Source organism: Macaca mulatta, chromosome 1 (genome assembly GCF_049350105.2).
Source record: "Macaca mulatta isolate MMU2019108-1 chromosome 1, T2T-MMU8v2.0, whole genome shotgun sequence".
In the NCBI taxonomy this organism is placed as follows: Eukaryota; Metazoa; Chordata; class Mammalia; order Primates; family Cercopithecidae; genus Macaca; species Macaca mulatta.
The window spans coordinates 103,293,677-103,318,427 of record NC_133406.1 but is presented as its reverse complement, the minus strand read 5'-3'; positions in this window follow the sequence as shown (position 1 = coordinate 103,318,427).

The window sequence follows — 24,751 nt, the reverse complement described above, 5'->3', positions numbered from 1 at the left end:
AATAAGGCTAGCAAAGAGATCCACGAAATACAGATGTAACTCTGTGAGATGAATTTACAGAACACTAAGCAGTTTCTCATAAAGCTTCTTTCCAGATTTCATCTGAGGATATTTCCTTTTTCACCATCGCCCTCTATGGGCGTCCAAATATCACTTTGCCAATTCCACAAGAACTGTACTAGAGAAACGCTTTTTGAGGGGAAAGCTGTAACTCTCTGAGCTGATTTCACAGAACACAAAGAAGTTTCTCAGAAAGCTTCTTTCTCTTTGTTATCGGAGGATATTTCCTTTGGCCCAATTGTCTTCAAAGGGATCCGAAATATCTGTTCTCAGATTCCACAGAAATAAGGCTAGCAAAGGGATCCACGAAATACAGATGTAACTCTGTTAGTGAAAGTCACACATCACAGAGCAGTTTCTCAGAAAGCTGCTTTCAGATTTCATCTGAGGATATTTCCTTTTTTACCATAGCCCTCTAAGGGCTTCCAAATATCACTCTGCCAATTCCACAAGAACTGTCTTAGCGAAAGTCTTCTTGAGGGAAAAACTCTAACTCTGAGAGGAGATTTCACAGAATACAAAGAAGTTTCTCAGAAAGCTTCTTTCTCTTTTTTTTATCGGAGGATATTTCCTTTGGCCCTATAGTCTTCAAAGGCATCCGAAATATCTGTTCTCAGATTCAACAGAAATAAGGCTAGCAAAGAGATCCACGAAATACAGATGTAACTCTGTGAGTGGAAGTCACACATCACAGAGCAGTTTCTCGGAAAGCCTCTTTTCAGAGTTCATCTGAGGATATTTCCTTTTTCACCATCGCCGTCTATGGGCTTCCAAATATCACTTTGCCAATTCCACAAGAACTGTCTTAGCGAAATTCTTCTTGTTTGGAAAGCTGTAACTCTGTGAGATGATTTCACAGAACACAAAGAAATTTCTCAGAAAGCTTCTTTCTCTTTGTTTTCGGAGGAAATTTCCTTTGGCCCTATACTCTTCAAAGGGATGCGAAGTATCTGTTCTCAGATCCCACAGAAATAAGGCTAGCAAAGAGATCCACGAAATACAGATGTAACTCTGTGAGATGAATTAACAGAACACTAAGCAGTTTCTCAGAAAGCTTCTTTCCAGATTTCATCTGAGGATTCTTCCTTTTTCACCATCTCCCTCTAAGGTCTTCCAAATATCACTTTGCCAATTCCACAAGAACTCTCTTAGCGAAAGGCTTCTTGAGGGGAAAGCTGTAACTCTGTGAGATAATTTCACAGAACACAACGAAGTTTCTCAGAAAGCTTCTTTCTCTTTGTTATCAGAGGATATTTCCTTTGGCCCTGTAGTCTTCAAAGGGATCCGAAATATCGGTTCTCAGATTCCACAGAAATAAGGCTAGCAAAGAGATCCACGAAATACAGATGTAACTCTGTGAGATGAATTAAGAGAACACTAAGCAGTTTCTCAGAAAGCTTCTTTCCAGATTTCATCTGAAGATATTTCCTTTTTCACCGTAGCCCTCTATGGGCTTCCAAATATCACTTTGCCAATTCCACAAGAACTGTCTTAGCGAAAGGCTTCTTGAGGGGAAAGCTGTAACTCTGTGAGATGATTTCACAGAACACAAAGAAGTTTCTCAGAAAGCTTCTTTCTCTTTGTTTTCGGAGGATATTTCCTTTGACCCTATAGTCCTCAAAGGGATCCGAAATATCTGTTCTCAGATTCCACAGAAAGAAGCCTACCAAAGAGATCCACGAAATACAGATGTAACTCTGTGAGAGGAAGTCACACGTAACAGAGCAGTTTCTCAGAAAGCTTCTTTCCAGATTTCATCTGAGGATATTTCCTTTTTCATCTTAGTCCTCTGTGGGCTTCCAAATATCACTTTGCCAATTCCACAAGAACTGTTTTACCGAAAGGCTTCTTGAGGAGAAAGCTGTAAGTCGGTGAGATGATTTCACAGAACACAAAGAAGTTTCTCAGAAAGCTTCTTTCTCTTTGTTCTCGGAGGATATTTCCTTTGACCCTATAGTCTTCAAAGGGATCCGAAATATCTGTTCTCAGATTCCACAGAAATAAGGCTAGCAAAGAGATCCACGAAATACAGATGTAACTCTGTGAGATGAATTAACAGAACACTAAGCAGTTTCTCAGAAAGCTTCTTTCCAGATTTCATCTGAGGATATTTCCTTTTACTCCATAGCCCTCTATGGGCTTCCAAATATGACTTTGCCAATTCTACAAGAACTGTCTTAGCGAAAGGCTTCTTGAGGGGAAAGCTGTAACTCTGAGAGATGATTTCACAGAACACAAAGAAGTTTCTCAGAAAGCTTCTTTCTCTTTGTCATCGGAGGATATTTCCTTTGGCCCTATAGTCTTCAAAGGGATCCGAAATATCTGTTCTCAGATTTCACAGAAATAAGGCTAGAAAAGAGTTCCACGAAATACAGATGTGACTCTGTGACATGAATTAGCAGAACACTAAGCAGTTTCTCAGAAAGCTTCTTTCCCGATTTCATCTGAGGATATTTCCTTTTTCACCTTAGCCCTCTATGGGCATCCAAATATCACTTTGCCAATTCCAAAATAACTGTCTTAGAGAAAGGCTTCTTGAGGGGAAAGCTGTAATTCTGTGAGATGATTTCACAGAACACAAAGAAGTTTCTCAGAAAGCTTCTTTATCTTTGTCATCGGAGGATATTTCCTTTGGCCCTATAGTCTTCAAAGGGATCCGAAATATCTTTACTGAGATTCCACAGAAATAAGGCAAGCAAAGAGATCCACGAAATACAGATGTAATTCTGTGAGATGAATTAACAGAACACTAAGCAGTTTCTCAGAAAGCTTCTTTCCAGATTTCATCTGAGGATATTTCCTTTTTCACCATAGCCCTCTCTAGGCTTCCAAATATCACTTTGCCAATTCCACAAGAACTGTCTTAGCGAAAGGCTTCTTGAGGGGAAAGCTGTAGCTCTGTGAGATGATTTCACAGAACACAAAGAAGTTTCTCAGAAAGCTTCTTTCTCTTTGTTACCGCAGGATATTTCCTTTGGCCCTATATTCTTCAAAGGTATCCGAAATATCTGTTCTCAGATTACACAGAAATAAGGCTAGCAAAGAGATCCACGAAATACAGATGTAACTCTGTGAGATGAATTAACAGAACACTAAGCAGTTTCTCAGAAAGTTTCTTTCCAGATTTCATCTGAGGATATTTCCTTTTTCACCATAGCCCTCTAAGGGATTCCAAATATCACTTTGCCAATTCCACAAGAACTGTCTTAGCGAAAGGCTTCTTGAGGGGAAAGCTGTAACTCTGTGAGATGATTTAACAGAACACAAAGAAGTTTCTCAGAAAGCTTCTTTCTCTTTGTTATCGGAGGATATTTCCTTTGGCCCTATAGTCTTCAAAGGGATCCGAATTATCTGTTCTCAGATTCCACAGAAATAAGGCTAGCAAAGAGATTCACGAAATAGAGATGTAAGTCTGTGAGTGGAAGTCACACATCACACAGCAGTTTCTCAGAAAGCTTCTTTCCAGATTTCATCTGAGGATATTTCCTTTTTCACCATAGCCCTCTATGGGCTTCCAAATATCACTTTGCCAATTCCACAAGAACTGTCTTAGCGAAAGGCCTCTTGAGGGGAAAGCTGTAACTCTGTGAGATGATTTCACAGAAAACAAAGAAGTTTCTCAGAAACCTTCTTTCTCTTTTTTTTTAATCGGAGGATATTTCCTTTGGCCCTATAGTCTTCAAAGGGATCCGAAATATCTGTTCTCAGATTCCACAGAATTAAGGCTAGCAAAGATATCCACGAAATACAGATGTAATTCTGTGAGATGAATTAACAGAACACTAAGCAGTTTCTCAGAAAGCTTCTTTCCAGATTTCATCTCAGGATATTTCCTTTTTCACCATAGCCCTCTATGGGCATCCAAATATCACTTTGCCAATTCCACAAGAATTGTCTTAGCGAAAGGCTTCTTGAGGGGACAGCTGTAACTCTGTGAGACGATTTCAGAGAACACAAATAAGTTTCTCAGAAAGCTTCTTTCTCTTTGTTCTCGGAGGATATTTCTCTGGCCTTATAGTCTTCAAAAGGATCCGAAATATCTGTTCTCAGATTCCACAGAAATAAGGCTAGCAAAGAGATCCACGAAATACAGATGTAACACTGTGAGATGAATTAACAGAACACTAAGCAGTTTCTCAGTAAGCTTCTTTCCAGATTTAATCTGAGGATTCTTCCTTTTTCACCATCGCCCTCTAAGGGCTTCCAAATATCACTTTGCCAATTCCACAAGAACTCTCTTAGAGAAAGGCTTCTTGAGGGGAAAGCTGTAACTCTGTGAGATGATTTCACAGAACACAACGAAGTTTCTCAGAAAGCTTCTTTCTCTTTGTTATCGGAGGATATTTCCTTTGGCCCTATAGTCTTCAAAGGGATCCGAAATATCTGTTCTCAGATTCCACAGAAATAAGGCTAGCAAAGAGATCCACGAAATACAGATGTAACCCTGTGAGATGAATTAACAGAACACTAAGCAGTTTCTCAGAAAGCTTCTTTCCTGATTTCATCTTAGGATATTCCCTTTTTCACCATCGCCCTCTAAGGGCTTCCAAATATCACTTTGCCAATTCCACAAGAACTGTCTTAGCGAAAGGCTTCTTGAGGGGAAAGCTGTAACTCTGTGAGACGATTTCACAGAACACAAAGAAGTTTCTCAGAAAGCTTCTTTCTCTTTTTGATCGGAGGATATTTCCTTTGGCCCTATAGTCTTCAAAGGGATCCGAAATATCTGATCTCAGATTCCACAAAAATAAGGCTAGCAAAGAGATCCACGAAATACAGATGTAATTCTGTGAGATGAATTAACAGAACACTAAGCAGTTTCTCAGAACGCTTCTTTCCAGAATTCATCTGAGGATATTTCCTTTTTCAGCATCGCCCTCTAAGGGCTTGCAAATATCACTTTCTCAATTACACAAGAACTCTCTTAGCGAAAGGCTTCTTGAAGGGAAAGCTGTAACTCTGTGAGATGATTTCACAGAACACAAAGAAGTTTCTCAGAAAGCTTCTATCTCTTTCTTATCGGAGGATATTTCCTTTGGCCCTATAGTCTTCAAAGGGATCCGAAATATCTCTTCTCAGATTCCACAGATATAAGGCTAGAAAAGAGATCCACGAAATACAGATGTAACTGTGTGAGATGAATTAACAGAACATTAAGCAGTTTCTCAGAAAGCTTCTTTCCAGATTTCATCTGAGGATATTTCCTTTTTCACCATAGCCCTCTATGGGCTTCCAAACATCATTTTGCCAATTCCACAAGAACTGTCTTAGCGCTTCTTGAGGGGAAAGCTGTAACTCTGTGAGATGATATCTCAGAAAACAAAGAAGTTTCTCAGAAAGCTTCTTTCTCTTTGTTCTCGGAGGATATTTCCTTTGACCCTATAGTCTTCAAAGAGATCCGAAATATCTGTTCTCAGATTCCACAGAAATAAGGCTAGCAAAGAGATCCACGAAATACAGATTTAACTCTGTGAGTGGAAGTCACACATCACAGAGCAGTTTCTCAGAAAGCTTCTTTCCAGATTTCATCTGAGGATATTTCCTTTTTCACCATAGCCCTCTATGGGCTTCCAAATATCATTTTGCCAATTACACAAGAACTGTCTTAGCGAAAGGCTTGTTGAGGGGAATGCTGTAACTCTGTGAGATGATTTCACAGAACACAAAGATGTTTCTCAGAAAGCTTCTTTCTCTTTGTTATCGGAGGATATTTCCTTTTGCCCTATTTTCTTCAAAGGGATCCGAAATATCTGTTCTCAGGTTCCACAGAAATAAGGCTAGCAAAGAGATCCACGAAATACAGATGTAACTCTGTGCGATGAATTAACAGAACACTAAGCAGTTGCTCAGAAAGCTTCTTTCCAGATTTCATCTGAGGATATTTCCTTTTTCACCATCGCCCTCTTAGGGCTAACAAATATCACTTTGCCAATTCCACAAGAACTCTCTTAGCGAAAGGCTTCTTGAGGGGAAAGCTGTAACTCTGTGAGATGATTTCTCAGAACACAAAGAAGTTTCTCAGAAAGCTTCTTTCTCTTTGTTATCGGAGGATATTTCCTTCGGCCCTATAGTTTTCAAAGGGATCCGAAATATCTGTTCTCAGATTCCACAGATATAAGGCTAGCAAAGAGATCCACGAAATACAGATGTAACTCTGTGAGTGGAAGTCACACATCACAGAGCAGTTTCTCAGAAAGCTTCTTTCCAGATTTCATCTGAGGATATTTCCTTTTTCACCTTAGCCCTCTGTGGGCTTCCAAATATCACTTTGCCAATTCCACAAGAACTGTCTTACTCAAAGTCTTCTTGAGGGGAAAGCTGTAACTCTGTGAGATGATTTCACAGAACACAAAGAAGTTTCTCAGAAAGCTTCTTTCTCTTTGTTATCGGAGGATATTTCCTTTGGCCCTATAGTCTTCAAAGGGATCCGAAATATCTGTTCTCAGATTCCACAGAAATAAGGCTAGCAAAGAGATCCACGAAATACAGATATAACTCTGTGAGATGAATTAACAGAACACTAAGCAGTTTCTCAGAAAACTTCTTTCCAGATTTCATCTGAGGATATTTCCTTTTTCACAATAGCCCTCTATGAGCTTCCAAATATCATTTTCCAATTCTACAAGAAATGTCTTAGCGAAAGGCTTCTTGAGGGGAAAGATGTAACTCTGTGAGATGATTTCACAGAACACAAAGGAGTTTCTCAGAAAGCTTCTTTCTCTTTGTTATCGGAGGATATTTCCTTTGGCCCTTTAGTCTTTCAAGGGATCCGAAATATCTGTTCTCAGATTCCACAGAAATAAGGTAGCAAAGAGATCCAAGAAATACAGATGTAACTCTGTGAGTGGAAGTCACACATCACAGAGCAGTTTCTCAGAAAGCCTCTTTTCAGAGTTCATCTGAGGATAATTCCTTTTTCACCATAGCCCTCTATGGGCTTCCAAATATCCCTTTGACAATTCCACAAGGACTGTCTTAGCGAAAGGCTTCTTGAGGGGAAAGCTGTAACTCTGAGAGATGATTTAACAGAACACAAAGACGTTTCTCAGAAATCTTCTTTCTCTTTGTTTTCGGAGGATATTTCCTTTGGCCCTATAGTCTTCAAAGGGATCCGAATTATCTGTTCTCAGATTCCACAGAAATAACGCTAGCAAAGAGATCCACGAAATAGAGATGTAACTCTGTGAGTGGAAGTCACACATCACAGAGCAGTTTCTCAGAAAGCTTCTTTCCAGATTTCATCTGAGGATATTTCCTTTTTCACCATCGCCCACTAAGGGCTTCAAAATATCACTTTGCCAATTCCACAAGAACTGTCTTAGCCAAAGGCCTCTTGAGGGGAAATCTGTAACTCTGTGAGATTATTTCACAGAACACAAAGAAGTTTCTCAGAAAGCTTCTTTCTCTTTGTTCTCGGAGGATATTTCCTTTGGCCCTATAGTCTTCAAAGGGTTCCGAAATATCTGTTCTCAGATTCCACAGAAATAAGGCTAGCAAAGAGATCCACGAAATACAGATGTAACTCTGTGAGATGAATTTACAGAACACTAAGCAGTTTCTCAGAAAGCTTCTTTCCAGATTTCATCTGAGGATATTTCCTTTTTCACCATCGCCCTCTATGGGCGTCCAAATATCACTTTGCCAATTCCACAAGAACTGTACTAGAGAAACGCTTTTTGAGGGGAAAGCTGTAACTCTCTGAGCTGATTTCACAGAACACAAAGAAGTTTCTCAGAAAGCTTCTTTCTCTTTGTTATCGGAGGATATTTCCTTTGGCCCAATTGTCTTCAAAGGGATCCGAAATATCTGTTCTCAGATTCCACAGAAATAAGGCTAGCAAAGGGATCCACGAAATACAGATGTAACTCTGTTAGTGAAAGTCACACATCACAGAGCAGTTTCTCAGAAAGCTGCTTTCAGATTTCATCTGAGGATATTTCCTTTTTCACCATAGCCCTCTAAGGGCTTCCAAATATCACTCTGCCAATTCCACAAGAACTGTCTTAGCGAAAGTCTTCTTGAGGGAAAAGCTCTAACTCTGAGAGGAGATTTCACAGAATACAAAGAAGTTTCTCAGAAAGCTTCTTTCTCTTTTTTTTATCGGAGGATATTTCCTTTGGCCCTATAGTCTTCAAAGGCATCCGAAATATCTGTTCTCAGATTCCACAGAAATAAGGCTAGCAAAGAGATCCACGAAATACAGATGTAACTCTGTGAGTGGAAGTCACACATCACAGAGCAGTTTCTCGGAAAGCCTCTTTTCAGAGTTCATCTGAGTATATTTCCTTTTTCACCATCGCCCTCTATGGGCTTCCAAATATCACTTTGCCAATTCCACAAGAACTGTCTTAGCGAAAGGCTTCTTGTTTGGAATGCTGTAACTCTGTGAGATGATTTCACAGAACACAAAGAAATTTCTCAGAAAGCTTCTTTCTCTTTGTTTTCGGAGGAAATTTCCTTTGGCCCTATACTCTTCAAAGGGATGCGAAGTATCTGTTCTCAGATCCCACAGAAATAAGGCTAGCAAAGAGATCCACGAAATACAGATGTAACTCTGTGAGATGAATTAACAGAACACTAAGCAGTTTCTCAGAAAGCTTCTTTCCAGATTTCATCTGAGGATTCTTCCTTTTTCACCATCTCCCTCTAAGGTCTTCCAAATATCACGTTGCCAATTCCACAAGAACTCTCTTAGCGAAAGGCTTCTTGAGGGGAAAGCTGTAACTCTGTGAGATGATTTCACAGAACACAACGAAGTTTCTCAGAAAGCTTCTTTCTCTTTGTTATCGGAGGATATTTCCTTTGGCCCTGTAGTCTTCAAAGGGATCCGAAATATCTGTTCTCAGATTCCACAGAAATAAGGCTAGCAAAGAGATCCACGAAATACAGATGTAACTCTGTGAGATGAATTAAGTGAACACTAAGCAGTTTCTCAGAAAGCTTCTTTCCAGATTTCATCTGAAGATATTTCCTTTTTCACCGTAGCCCTCTATGGGCTTCCAAATATCACTTTGCCAATTCCACAAGAACTGTCTTAGCGAAAGGCTTCTTGAGGGGAAAGCTGTAACTCTGTGAGATGATTTCACAGAACACAAAGAAGTTTCTCAGAAAGCTTCTTTCTCTTTGCTTTCGGAGGATATTTCCTTTGACCCTATAGTCTTCAAAGGGATCCGAAATATCTGTTCTCAGATTCCACAGAAAGAAGCCTACCAAAGAGATCCACGAAATACAGATGTAACTCTGTGAGAGGAAGTCACACGTAACAGAGCAGTTTCTCAGAAAGCTTCTTTCCAGATTTCATCTGAGGATATTTCCTTTTTCATCTTAGCCCTCTGTGGGCTTCCAAATATCACTTTGCCAATTCCACAAGAACTGTCTTACCGAAAGGCTTCTTGAGGGGAAAGCTGTAAGTCGGTGAGATGATTTCACAGAACACAAAGAAGTTTCTCAGAAATCTTCTTTCTCTTTGTTCTCGGAGGATATTTCCTTTGACCCTATAGTCTTCAAAGGGATCCGAAATATCTGTTCTCAGATTTCACAGAAATAAGGCTAGAAAAGAGTTCCACGAAATACAGATGTGACTCTGTGACATGAATTAGCAGAACACTAAGCAGTTTCTCAGAAAGCTTCTTTCCCGATTTCATCTGAGGATATTTCCTTTTTCACCTTAGCCCTCTATGGGCATCCAAATATCACTTTGCCAATTCCACAAGAACTGTCTTAGCGAAAGGCTTCCTGAGGGGAAAGCTGTAATTCTGTGAGATGATTTCACAGAACACAAAGAAGTTTCTCAGAAAGCTTCTTTATCTTTGTCATCGGAGGATATTTCCTTTGGCCCTATAGTCTTCAAAGGGATCCGAAATATCTTTTATGAGATTCCACAGAAATAAGGCAAGCAAAGAGATCCACGAAATACAGATGTAATTCTGTGAGATGAATTAACAGAACACTAAGCAGTTTCTCAGAAAGCTTCTTTCCAGATTTCATCTGAGGATATTTCCTTTTTCACAATAGCCCTCTATGAGCTTCCAAATATCATTTTCCAATTCTACAAGAAATGTCTTAGCGAAAGGCTTCTTGAGGGGAAAGATGTAACTCTGTGAGATGATTTCACAGAACACAAAGGAGTTTCTCAGAAAGCTTCTTTCTCTTTGTTATCGGAGGATATTTCCTTTGGCCCTTTAGTCTTTCAAGGGATCCGAAATATCTGTTCTCAGATTCCACAGAAATAAGGTAGCAAAGAGATCCAAGAAATACAGATGTAACTCTGTGAGTGGAAGTCACACATCACAGAGCAGTTTCTCAGAAAGCCTCTTTTCAGAGTTCATCTGAGGATAATTCCTTTTTCACCATAGCCCTCTATGGGCTTCCAAATATCCCTTTGACAATTCCACAAGGACTGTCTTAGCGAAAGGCTTCTTGAGGGGAAAGCTGTAACTCTGAGAGATGATTTAACAGAACACAAAGACGTTTCTCAGAAATCTTCTTTCTCTTTGCTTTCGGAGGATATTTCCTTTGGCCCTATAGTCTTCAAAGGGATCCGAATTATCTGTTCTCAGATTCCACAGAAATAACGCTAGCAAAGAGATCCACGAAATAGAGATGTAACTCTGTGAGTGGAAGTCACACATCACAGAGCAGTTTCTCAGAAAGCTTCTTTCCAGATTTCATCTGAGGATATTTCCTTTTTCACCATCGCCCACTAAGGGCTTCAAAATATCACTTTGCCAATTCCACAAGAACTGTCTTAGCCAAAGGCCTCTTGAGGGGAAATCTGTAACTCTGTGAGATTATTTCACAGAACACAAAGAAGTTTCTCAGAAAGCTTCTTTCTCTTTGTTCTCGGAGGATATTTCCTTTGGCCCTATAGTCTTCAAAGGGTTCCGAAATATCTGTTCTCAGATTCCACAGAAATAAGGCTAGCAAAGAGATCCACGAAATACAGATGTAACTCTGTGAGATGAATTTACAGAACACTAAGCAGTTTCTCAGAAAGCTTCTTTCCGGATTTCATCTGAGGATATTTCCTTTTTCACCATCGCCCTCTAAGGGCTTCCAAATATCACTTTGCCAATTCCACAAGAACTCTCTTAGGGAAAGGCTTCTTGAGGGGAAAGCTGTAACTCTGTGAGATGATTTCACAGAAAACAAAGAAGTTTCTCAGAAAGCTTCTTTCTCTTTGTTCTCGGAGGATATTTCCTTTGACCCTATAGTCTTCAAAGAGATCCGAAATATCTGTTCTCAGATTCCACAGAAATAAGGCTAGCAAAGAGATCCACGAAATACAGATTTAACTCTGTGAGTGGAAGTCACACATCACAGAGCAGTTTCTCAGAAAGCTTCTTTCCAGATTTCATCTGAGGATATTTCCTTTTTCACCATAGCCCTCTATGGGCTTCCAAATATCATTTTGCCAATTACACAAGAACTGTCTTAGCGAAAGGCTTGTTGAGGGGAATGCTGTAACTCTGTGAGATGATTTCACAGAACACAAAGATGTTTCTCAGAAAGTTTCTTTCTCTTTGTTATCGGAGGATATTTCCTTTTGCTCTATTTTCTTCAAAGGGATCCGAAATATCTGTTCTCAGGTTCCACAGAAATAAGGCTAGCAAAGAGATCCACGAAATACAGATGTAACTCTGTGAGATGAATTAAGAGAACACTAAGCAGTTTCTCAGAAAGCTTCTTTCCAGATTTCATCTGAGGATATTTCCTTTTTCACCATCGCCCTCTAAGGGCTTCCAAATATCACTCTGCCAATTCCACAAGAACTGTTTTAGCGTAAGGCTTCTTGAGGGGAAAGCTGTAACTCTGTGAGATGATTTCACAGAACAGAAAGAAGTTTCTCAGAAAGCTTCTTTCTCTTTCTTATCGGAGGATATTTCCTTTGGCCCTATAGTCTTGAAAGGGATCCGAAATATCTGTTCTCAGATTCCACAGAAATAAGGCTGGCAAAGAGATCCACGAAATACAGATGTAACTCTGTGAGTGGAAGTCACACATCACAGATAGTTTCTCAGAAAGCTTCTTTCCAGATTTCATCTGAGGATATTTCGTTTTTCAACATTGCCCTCTACGGGCTTCCAAATATCACTTTGCCAATTCCACAAGAACTGTCTTAGCGAAAGGCTTCTTGACGGGAAAGCTGTAACTCTTTGAGATGATTTCACAGAACAAAAAGAAGTTTCTCAGAAAGCTTCTTTCTCTTTGCTTTCGCAGGATATTTCCTTTGGCCTTACAGTATTCAAAGGGATACGAAATATCTGTTCTCAGATTCCACAGAAATAAGGCTAGCAAAGAGATCCACGAAATACAGATGAAACTCTGTGAGATGAATTAACAGAACACTAAGCAGTTTCTCAAAAAGCTTCTTTCCAGATTTCATCTGAGGATATTTCCTTTTTCACCATAACCCTCAATGGGATTCCAAATATCACTTTGCCAATTCCACAAGAACTGTCTTAGCGAAAGGCTTCTTGAGGGGAAAGCTGTAACTCTGTGAGATGATTTAACAGAACACAAAGAAGTTTCTCAGAAAGCTTCTTTCTCTTTGTTATCGGAGGATATTACCTTTGGCCCTATAGTCTTCCTAGGGATTCGTAATATCTGTTCTCAGATTCCACAGAAAAAAGGCTAGCAAAGAGATCCATGAAACTCAGAAGTAACTCTGTGAGATGAATTAACAGAACACTAAGCAGTTTCTCAGAAAGCTTCTTTCCAGATTACATCTGACGATATTTCCTTTTTTACCATAGCCCTCTATGGGCTTCCAAATATCACTTTGCCAATTCCACAAGAACTGTCTTAGCGAAAGGCTTCTTGAAAGGAAAGCTGGAACTCTGTGTGATGATTTCACAGAACACAAAGAAGTTTCTCAGAAAGCTTCTTTCTCTTTGTTATCGGAGGATATTTCCTTTGGCCCTATAGTCTTCAAAGGGATCCGAAATATCTGTTCTCAGATTCCACAGAAATAAGGTTAGCAAAGAGATCCACGAAATACAGATGTAACTCTGTGAGATGAATTAACAGAACACTAAGCAGTTTCTCAGAAAGCTTCTTTCCAGATTTCATCTGAGGATATTTCCTTTTTCACCTTAGCCCTCTGTGGGCTTCCAAATATCACTTTGCCAATTCCACAAGAACTGTCTTACTCAAAGTCTTCTTGAGGGGAAAGCTGTAACTCTGTGAGATGATTTCACAGAACACAAAGAAGTTTCTCAGAAAGCTTCTTTCTCTTTGTTATCGGAGGATATTTCCTTTGGCCCTATAGTCTTCAAAGGGATCCGAAATATCTGTTCTCAGATTCCACAGAAATAAGGCTAGCAAAGAGATCCACGAAATACAGATATAACTCTGTGAGATGAATTAACAGAACACTAAGCAGTTTCTCAGAAAACTTCTTTCCAGATTTCATCTGAGGATATTTCCTTTTTCACAATAGCCCTCTATGAGCTTCCAAATATCATTTTCCAATTCTACAAGAAATGTCTTAGCGAAAGGCTTCTTGAGGGGAAAGATGTAACTCTGTGAGATGATTTCACAGAACACAAAGGAGTTTCTCAGAAAGCTTCTTTCTCTTTGTTATCGGAGGATATTTCCTTTGGCCCTTTAGTCTTTCAAGGGATCCGAAATATCTGTTCTCAGATTCCACAGAAATAAGGTAGCAAAGAGATCCAAGAAATACAGATGTAACTCTGTGAGTGGAAGTCACACATCACAGAGCAGTTTCTCAGAAAGCCTCTTTTCAGAGTTCATCTGAGGATAATTCCTTTTTCACCATAGCCCTCTATGGGCTTCCAAATATCCCTTTGACAATTCCACAAGGACTGTCTTAGCGAAAGGCTTCTTGAGGGGAAAGCTGTAACTCTGAGAGATGATTTAACAGAACACAAAGACGTTTCTCAGAAATCTTCTTTCTCTTTGTTTTCGGAGGATATTTCCTTTGGCCCTATAGTCTTCAAAGGGATCCGAATTATCTGTTCTCAGATTCCACAGAAATAACGCTAGCAAAGAGATCCACGAAATAGAGATGTAACTCTGTGAGTGGAAGTCACACATCACAGAGCAGTTTCTCAGAAAGCTTCTTTCCAGATTTCATCTGAGGATATTTCCTTTTTCACCATCGCCCACTAAGGGCTTCAAAATATCACTTTGCCAATTCCACAAGAACTGTCTTAGCCAAAGGCCTCTTGAGGGGAAATCTGTAACTCTGTGAGATTATTTCACAGAACACAAAGAAGTTTCTCAGAAAGCTTCTTTCTCTTTGTTCTCGGAGGATATTTCCTTTGGCCCTATAGTCTTCAAAGGGTTCCGAAATATCTGTTCTCAGATTCCACAGAAATAAGGCTAGCAAAGAGATCCACGAAATACAGATGTAACTCTGTGAGATGAATTTACAGAACACTAAGCAGTTTCTCAGAAAGCTTCTTTCCAGATTTCATCTGAGGATATTTCCTTTTTCACCATCGCCCTCTATGGGCGTCCAAATATCACTTTGCCAATTCCACAAGAACTGTACTAGAGAAACGCTTTTTGAGGGGAAAGCTGTAACTCTCTGAGCTGATTTCACAGAACACAAAGAAGTTTCTCAGAAAGCTTCTTTCTCTTTGTTATCGGAGGATATTTCCTTTGGCCCAATTGTCTTCAAAGGGATCCGAAATATCTGTTCTCAGATTCCACAGAAATAAGGCTAGCAAAGGGATCCACGAAATACAGATGTAACTCTGTTAGTGAAAGTCACACATCACAGAGCAGTTTCTCAGAAAGCTGCTTTCAGATTTCATCTGAGGATATTTCCTTTTTCACCATAGCCCTCTAAGGGCTTCCAAATATCACTCTGCCAATTCCACAAGAACTGTCTTAGCGAAAGTCTTCTTGAGGGAAAAGCTCTAACTCTGAGAGGAGATTTCACAGAATACAAAGAAGTTTCTCAGAAAGCTTCTTTCTCTTTTTTTTATCGGAGGATATTTCCTTTGGCCCTATAGTCTTCAAAGGCATCCGAAATATCTGTTCTCAGATTCCACAGAAATAAGGCTAGCAAAGAGATCCACGAAATACAGATGTAACTCTGTGAGTGGAAGTCACACATCACAGAGCAGTTTCTCGGAAAGCCTCTTTTCAGAGTTCATCTGAGTATATTTCCTTTTTCACCATCGCCCTCTATGGGCTTCCAAATATCACTTTGCCAATTCCACAAGAACTGTCTTAGCGAAAGGCTTCTTGTTTGGAATGCTGTAACTCTGTGAGATGATTTCACAGAACACAAAGAAATTTCTCAGAAAGCTTCTTTCTCTTTGTTTTCGGAGGAAATTTCCTTTGGCCCTATACTCTTCAAAGGGATGCGAAGTATCTGTTCTCAGATCCCACAGAAATAAGGCTAGCAAAGAGATCCACGAAATACAGATGTAACTCTGTGAGATGAATTAACAGAACACTAAGCAGTTTCTCAGAAAGCTTCTTTCCAGATTTCATCTGAGGATTCTTCCTTTTTCACCATCTCCCTCTAAGGTCTTCCAAATATCACGTTGCCAATTCCACAAGAACTCTCTTAGCGAAAGGCTTCTTGAGGGGAAAGCTGTAACTCTGTGAGATGATTTCACAGAACACAACGAAGTTTCTCAGAAAGCTTCTTTCTCTTTGTTATCGGAGGATATTTCCTTTGGCCCTGTAGTCTTCAAAGGGATCCGAAATATCTGTTCTCAGATTCCACAGAAATAAGGCTAGCAAAGAGATCCACGAAATACAGATGTAACTCTGTGAGATGAATTAAGTGAACACTAAGCAGTTTCTCAGAAAGCTTCTTTCCAGATTTCATCTGAAGATATTTCCTTTTTCACCGTAGCCCTCTATGGGCTTCCAAATATCACTTTGCCAATTCCACAAGAACTGTCTTAGCGAAAGGCTTCTTGAGGGGAAAGCTGTAACTCTGTGAGATGATTTCACAGAACACAAAGAAGTTTCTCAGAAAGCTTCTTTCTCTTTGCTTTCGGAGGATATTTCCTTTGACCCTATAGTCTTCAAAGGGATCCGAAATATCTGTTCTCAGATTCCACAGAAAGAAGCCTACCAAAGAGATCCACGAAATACAGATGTAACTCTGTGAGAGGAAGTCACACGTAACAGAGCAGTTTCTCAGAAAGCTTCTTTCCAGATTTCATCTGAGGATATTTCCTTTTTCATCTTAGCCCTCTGTGGGCTTCCAAATATCACTTTGCCAATTCCACAAGAACTGTCTTACCGAAAGGCTTCTTGAGGGGAAAGCTGTAAGTCGGTGAGATGATTTCACAGAACACAAAGAAGTTTCTCAGAAATCTTCTTTCTCTTTGTTCTCGGAGGATATTTCCTTTGACCCTATAGTCTTCAAAGGGATCCGAAATATCTGTTCTCAGATTTCACAGAAATAAGGCTAGAAAAGAGTTCCACGAAATACAGATGTGACTCTGTGACATGAATTAGCAGAACACTAAGCAGTTTCTCAGAAAGCTTCTTTCCCGATTTCATCTGAGGATATTTCCTTTTTCACCTTAGCCCTCTATGGGCATCCAAATATCACTTTGCCAATTCCACAAGAACTGTCTTAGCGAAAGGCTTCCTGAGGGGAAAGCTGTAATTCTGTGAGATGATTTCACAGAACACAAAGAAGTTTCTCAGAAAGCTTCTTTATCTTTGTCATCGGAGGATATTTCCTTTGGCCCTATAGTCTTCAAAGGGATCCGAAATATCTTTTATGAGATTCCACAGAAATAAGGCAAGCAAAGAGATCCACGAAATACAGATGTAATTCTGTGAGATGAATTAACAGAACACTAAGCAGTTTCTCAGAAAGCTTCTTTCCAGATTTCATCTGAGGATATTTCCTTTTTCACAATAGCCCTCTATGAGCTTCCAAATATCATTTTCCAATTCTACAAGAAATGTCTTAGCGAAAGGCTTCTTGAGGGGAAAGATGTAACTCTGTGAGATGATTTCACAGAACACAAAGGAGTTTCTCAGAAAGCTTCTTTCTCTTTGTTATCGGAGGATATTTCCTTTGGCCCTTTAGTCTTTCAAGGGATCCGAAATATCTGTTCTCAGATTCCACAGAAATAAGGTAGCAAAGAGATCCAAGAAATACAGATGTAACTCTGTGAGTGGAAGTCACACATCACAGAGCAGTTTCTCAGAAAGCCTCTTTTCAGAGTTCATCTGAGGATAATTCCTTTTTCACCATAGCCCTCTATGGGCTTCCAAATATCCCTTTGACAATTCCACAAGGACTGTCTTAGCGAAAGGCTTCTTGAGGGGAAAGCTGTAACTCTGAGAGATGATTTAACAGAACACAAAGACGTTTCTCAGAAATCTTCTTTCTCTTTGCTTTCGGAGGATATTTCCTTTGGCCCTATAGTCTTCAAAGGGATCCGAATTATCTGTTCTCAGATTCCACAGAAATAACGCTAGCAAAGAGATCCACGAAATAGAGATGTAACTCTGTGAGTGGAAGTCACACATCACAGAGCAGTTTCTCAGAAAGCTTCTTTCCAGATTTCATCTGAGGATATTTCCTTTTTCACCATCGCCCACTAAGGGCTTCAAAATATCACTTTGCCAATTCCACAAGAACTGTCTTAGCCAAAGGCCTCTTGAGGGGAAATCTGTAACTCTGTGAGATTATTTCACAGAACACAAAGAAGTTTCTCAGAAAGCTTCTTTCTCTTTGTTCTCGGAGGATATTTCCTTTGGCCCTATAGTCTTCAAAGGGTTCCGAAATATCTGTTCTCAGATTCCACAGAAATAAGGCTAGCAAAGAGATCCACGAAATACAGATGTAACTCTGTGAGATGAATTTACAGAACACTAAGCAGTTTCTCAGAAAGCTTCTTTCCGGATTTCATCTGAGGATATTTCCTTTTTCACCATCGCCCTCTAAGGGCTTCCAAATATCACTTTGCCAATTCCACAAGAACTCTCTTAGGGAAAGGCTTCTTGAGGGGAAAGCTGTAACTCTGTGAGATGATTTCACAGAAAACAAAGAAGTTTCTCAGAAAGCTTCTTTCTCTTTGTTCTCGGAGGATATTTCCTTTGACCCTATAGTCTTCAAAGAGATCCGAAATATCTGTTCTCAGATTCCACAGAAATAAGGCTAGCAAAGAGATCCACGAAATACAGATTTAACTCTGTGAGTGGAAGTCACACATCACAGAGCAGTTTCTCAGAAAGCTTCTTTCCAGATTTCATCTGAGGATATTTCCTTTTTCACCATAGCCCTCTATGGGCTTCCAAATATCATTTTGCCAATTACACAAGAACTGTCTTAGCGAAAGGCTTGTTGAGGGGAATGCTGTAACTCTGTGAGATGATTTCACAGAACACAAAGATGTTTCTCAGAAAGTTTCTTTCTCTTTGTTATCGGAGGATATTTCCTTTTGCTCTATTTTCTTCAAAGGGATCCGAAATATCTGTTCTCAGGTTCCACAGAAATAAGGCTAGCAAAGAGATCCACGAAATACAGATGTAACTCTGTGAGATGAATTAAGAGAACACTAAGCAGTTTCTCAGAAAGCTTCTTTCCAGATTTCATCTGAGGATATTTCCTTTTTCACCATCGCCCTCTAAGGGCTTCCAAATATCACTCTGCCAATTCCACAAGAACTGTTTTAGCGTAAGGCTTCTTGAGGGGAAAGCTGTAACTCTGTGAGATGATTTCACAGAACAGAAAGAAGTTTCTCAGAAAGCTTCTTTCTCTTTCTTATCGGAGGATATTTCCTTTGGCCCTATAGTCTTGAAAGGGATCCGAAATATCTGTTCTCAGATTCCACAGAAATAAGGCTGGCAAAGAGATCCACGAAATACAGATGTAACTCTGTGAGTGGAAGTCACACATCACAGATAGTTTCTCAGAAAGCTTCTTTCCAGATTTCATCTGAGGATATTTCGTTTTTCAACATTGCCCTCTACGGGCTTCCAAATATCACTTTGCCAATTCCACAAGAACTGTCTTAGCGAAAGGCTTCTTGACGGGAAAGCTGTAACTCTTTGAGATGATTTCACAGAACAAAAAGAAGTTTCTCAGAAAGCTTCTTTCTCTTTGCTTTCGCAGGATATTTCCTTTGGCCTTACAGTATTCAAAGGGATACGAAATATCTGTTCTCAGATTCCACAGAAATAAGGCTAGCAAAGAGATCCACGAAATACAGATGAAACTCTGTGAGATGAATTAACAGAACACTAAGCAGTTTCTCAAAAAGCTTCTTTCCAGATTTCATCTGAGGATATTTCCTTTTTCACCATAACCCTCAATGGGATTCCAAATATCACTTTGCCAATTCCACAAGAACTGTCTTAGCGAAAGGCTTCTTGAGGGGAAAGCTGTAACTCTGTGAGATGATTTAACAGAACACAAAGAAGTTTCTCAGAAAGCTTCTTTCTCTTTGTTATCGGAGGATATTACCTTTGGCCCTATAGTCTTCCTAGGGATTCGTAATATCTGTTCTCAGATTCCACAGAAAAAAGGCTAGCAAAGAGATCCATGAAACTCAGAAGTAACTCTGTGAGATGAATTAACAGAACACTAAGCAGTTTCTCAGAAAGCTTCTTTCCAGATTACATCTGACGATATTTCCTTTTTTACCATAGCCCTCTATGGGCTTCCAAATATCACTTTGCCAATTCCACAAGAACTGTCTTAGCGAAAGGCTTCTTGAAAGGAAAGCTGGAACTCTGTGTGATGATTTCACAGAACACAAAGAAGTTTCTCAGAAAGCTTCTTTCTCTTTGTTATCGGAGGATATTTCCTTTAGCCCTATAGTCTTCAAAGGGATCCGAAATATCTGTTCTCAGATTCCACAGAAATAAGGCTAGCAAATAGATCCACGAAATACAGAAGTAACTCTGTGAGTGGAAGTCACACATCACAGAGCAGTTTCTGAGAAAGCTTCTTTCCAGATTTCATCTGAGGATATTTCCTTTTTCACCGTAACACTCTATGGGCTTCAAAATATCACTTTGCCAATTCCAGAAAAACTGTCTTAGCGAAAGGCTTCTTGAGGGGAAAGCAGTAACTCTGTGAGATGATTTCACAGAACACAAAGAAGTTTCTCATAAAGCTTCTTTCTCTTTGTTCTCGGAGGATATTTCTCTTGGCCCTATAGTCTTCAAAGGGATCCGAAATATCTGTTCTCAGATTCAACAGAAATAAGGCTAGCAAAGAGATCCACGAAATACAGATGTAACTTTCTGAGTGGAAGTCACACATCACAGAGCAGTTTCTCAGAAAGCCTCTTTTCAGAGTTCATCTGAGGATATTTCCTTTTTCACCATCGCCCTCTATGGGCTTCCAAATATCACTTTGCCAATTCCACAATAACTGCCTTAGCGAAAGGCTTCTTGAGGGGAAAGCTGTAACTCTGTGAGATGATTTCACAGAACACAAAGAAGTTTCTCAGAAAGCTTCTTTCTCTTTTTTCTCGGAGGATATTTCCTTTGGCCCTATAGTCTTCAAAGGGATCCGAAATATCTGTTCTCAGATTCCACAGAAATAAGGCTAGCAAAGAGATCCACGAAATACAGATGTAACACTGTGAAGTGAATTAACAGAACACTAAGCAGTTTCTCAGAAAGCTTCTTTCCAGATTTCATCTGAGGATACTTCCTTTTTCACCATCGCCCTCTAAGGGCTTCCAAATATCACTTTGCCAATTCCACAAGAACTCTCTTAGCGAAAGGCTTCTTGAGGGGAAAGATGTAACTCTGTGCGATGATTTCACAGAAAACAAAGAAGTTTCTCAGAAAGCTTCTTTCTCTTTGTTATCGGAGGATATTTCCTTTGGCCCTATAGTCTTCAAAGGGATCCGAAATATCTGTTCTCATATTCCAGAGAAATAAGGCTAGCAAAGAGATCCACGAAATACAGATGTGACCCTTTGAGATGAATTAACAGAACACTAAGCAGTTTCTCAGAAAGCTTCTTTCCCGATTTCCTCTGAGGATATTTCGTTTTTCACCATAGCCCTCTATGGGCTTCCAAATATCACTTTGCCAATTCCAGAAGAACTGTCTTAGCGAAAGGCTACTTGAGGGGAAAGCTGTAATTCTGTGAGATGATTTCACAGAACACAAAGAACTTTGTCAGAAAACTTCTTTCTCTTTGTTATCGGAAGATATTTCCTTTGGCCCTATAGTCTTCAAAGGGATCCGAAATATCTGTTCTCAGATTCCACAGAAATAAGGCTAGCAAAGAGATCCACGAAATACAGATGTAACTCTGTGAGATGAATTAACAGAACACTAAGCAGTTTCTCAGAAAGCTTCTTTCCAGATTTCATCTGAGGATATTTCCTTTTTCACCACAGCCCTCTATGGGCTTCCAAATATCACTTTGCCAATTCCACAAGAACTGTCTTATCGAAACGCTTCTTGAGGGGAAAGCTGTAACTCTGTGAGATGATTTCACAGAACACAAAGAAGTTTCTCAGAAACCTTCTTTCCCTTTGTTATCGGAGGATATTTCCTTTGGCCCTATAGTCTTTAAAGGGATTCGAAATATCTGTTCTCAGATTCCACAGAAATAAGGCTAGCAAAGAGATCCACGAAATACAGATGTAACTCTGTGAGATGAATTAACAGAACACTAAGCAGTTTCTCAGAAAGCTTCTTTCCAGATTTCATCTGAGGATACTTTCTTTTTCACCATCGCCCTCTAAGGGCTTACAAATATCACTTTGCCAATTCCACAATAACTCTCTTAGCGAAAGGCTTCTTGAGGGGAAAGCTGTAACTCTGTGAGATGATTTCACAGAAAATAAAGAAGTTTCTCAGAAAGCTTCTTTCTCTTTGTTCTCGGAGGATATTTCCTTTGACCCTATAGTCTTCAAGGGATCTGAAATATCTGTTCTCATATTCCACAGAAATAAGGCTAGCAAAGAGATCCACGAAATACAGATGTAACTCTGTGAGTGGAAGTCACACATCACAGAGCAGTTTCTCAGAAAGCTTCTTTCCAGATTTCATCTGAGGATATTTCCTTTTTCACCATAGACCTCTATGGGCTTCCAAATATCATTTTGCCAATTCCACAAGAACTGTCTTAGCGTAAGGCTTCTTGAGGGGAATGCTGTAACTCTGTGAGATGATTTCACAGAACACAAAGATGTTTCTCAGAAAGCTTCTTTCTCTTTGTTATCGGAGGATATTTCCTTTTGCCCTATTTTCTTCAAAGGGATCCGAAATATCTGTTCTCAGGTTCCACAGAAATAAGGCTAGCAAAGAGATCCACGAAATACAGATGTAACTCTGTGAGATGAATTAACAGAACACTAAGCAGTTTCTCAGAAAGCTTCTTTCCAGACTTCATCTGAGGATACTTCCTTTTTCACCATCGCCCTCTAAGGGCTTCCAAATATCACTTTGCCAATTCAACAAGAACTCTCTTAGCGAGAGGCTTCTTGAGGGGAAAGCTGTACCTCTGTGAGATGATTTCACAGAACACAAGAAGTTTCACAGAAAGCTTCTTTCTCTTTGTTATCGGAGGATATTTCCTTTGGCCCTATAGTCTTCAAAGGGATCCGAAATATCTGTTCTCAGATCCCACAGAAATAAGGCTAGCAAAGAGATCCACGAAATACAGATGTAACTCTTGAGATGAATTAACAGAACACTAACCAGTTTCTCAGGAAGCTTCTCTCCAGATTTCATCTGAGGATATTTCCTTTTTCACCATCGCCCTCTAAGGGCTTCCAAATATCACTTTGCCAATTCCACAAGAACTGTCTTAGCGAAAGGCTTCTTGAGGGGAAAGCTGTAACTCTGTGAGATTATTTCACAGAACACAAAAAAGTTTCTCAGAAAGCTTCTTTCTCTTTGTTATCGGAGGATGTTTCCTTTGGACCTACAGTCTTCAACGGGATCCTAAATATCTGTTCTCAGATTCCACAAAAATAAGGCTAGAAAAGAGATCCACGAAATACAGATGTAACTCTGTGAGATGAATTAACAGAACACTAAGCAGTTTTTCAGAAAGCTTCTTTCCAGATTTCATCTGAGGATTCTTCCTTTTTCACCATCGCCCTCTAAGGTCTTCCAAATATCACTTTGCCAATTCCACAAGAACTCTCTTAGCGAAAGGCTTCTTGAGGGGAAAGCTGTAACTCTGTGAGATGATTTCACAGAACACAAATATGTTTCTCAGAAAGCTTCTTTCTCTTTGTTATCGGAGGATATTTCCTTTGGCCCTATAGTCTTCAAATGTATCCGAAATATCTGTTCTCAGATCCCACAGAAATAAGGCTAGCAAAGAGATCCACGAAATACAGATATAACTCTGTGAGATGAATTACCAGAACACTAAGCAGTTTCTCAGAAAGCTTCTTTCCAGATTTCATCTGAGGATATTTCCTTTTTCACCATCGCCCTCTAAGGGCTTCCAAATATCACTTTGCCAATTCCGCAAGAACTCTCTTAGGGAAAGGCTTCTTGAAGGGAAAGCTATAACTCTGTGAGATGATTTCACAGAAAACAAAGAAGTTTCTCAGAAAGCTTCTTTCTCTTTGTTCTCGGAGGATATTTCCTTTGACCCTATAGTCTTCAAAGGGATCTGAAATATCTCTCCTCAGATTCCACAGAAATAAGGCTAGCAAAGAGATCCACGAAATACAGATGTAACTCTGTGAGTGGAAGTCACACATCACAGAGCAGTTTCTCAGAAAGCTTCTTTCCAGATTTCATCTGAGGACATTTCCTTTTTCACCATAGCCCTCTATGGGCTTCCAAATATCATTTTGCCAATTCCACAAGAACTGTCTTAGCGAAAGGCTTGTTGAGGGGAATGCTGTAACTCTGTGAGATGATTTCACAGAACACAAAGACGTTTCTCAGAAAGCTTCTTTCTCTTTGTTATCGGAGGATATTTCCTTTTGCCCTATTTTCTTCAAAGGGATCCGAAATATCTGTTCTCAGGTTCCACAGAAATAAGGCTAGCAAAGAGATCCACGAAATACAGATGTAACTCTGTGAGGTGAATTAACAGAACACTAAGCAGTTTCTCAGAAAGCTTCTTTCCAGACTTCATCTGAGGATACTTCCTTTTTCACCATCGCCCTCTAAGGGCTTCCAAATATCACTTTGCCAATTCCACAAGAACTCTCTTAGGGAAAGGCTTCTTGAGGGGAAAGCTGTAACTCTGTGAGATGATTTCACAGAAAACAAAGAAGTTTCTCAGAAAGCTTCTTTCTCTTTGTTCTCGGAGGATATTTCCTTTGACCCTATAGTCTTCAAAGGGATCTGAAATATCTGTTCTCAGATTCCACAGAAATAAGGCTAGCAAAGAGATCCACGAAATACAGATGTAACTCTGTGAGTGGAAGTCACACATCACACAGCAGTTTCTCAGAAAGCTTCTTTCCGATTTCATCTGAGGATATTTCCTTTTTCACCATAGCCCTCTATGGGCTTCCAAATATCATTTTGCCAATTCCACAAGAACTGTCTTAGCGAAAGGCTTCTTCAGGGGAAAGCTGTAACTTTTTGAGATGATTTCACAGAACACAAAGAAGTTTCTCAGAAAGCTTCTTTCTCTTTGTTCTCGGAGGATATTTCCTTTTACCCTATAGTCTTCAAAGAGATCCGAAATATCTGTTCTCAGATTCCACAGAAATAATGCTAGCAAAGAGATCCACGAAATACAGATGTAACTCTGTGAGTGGAAGTCACACATCACAGA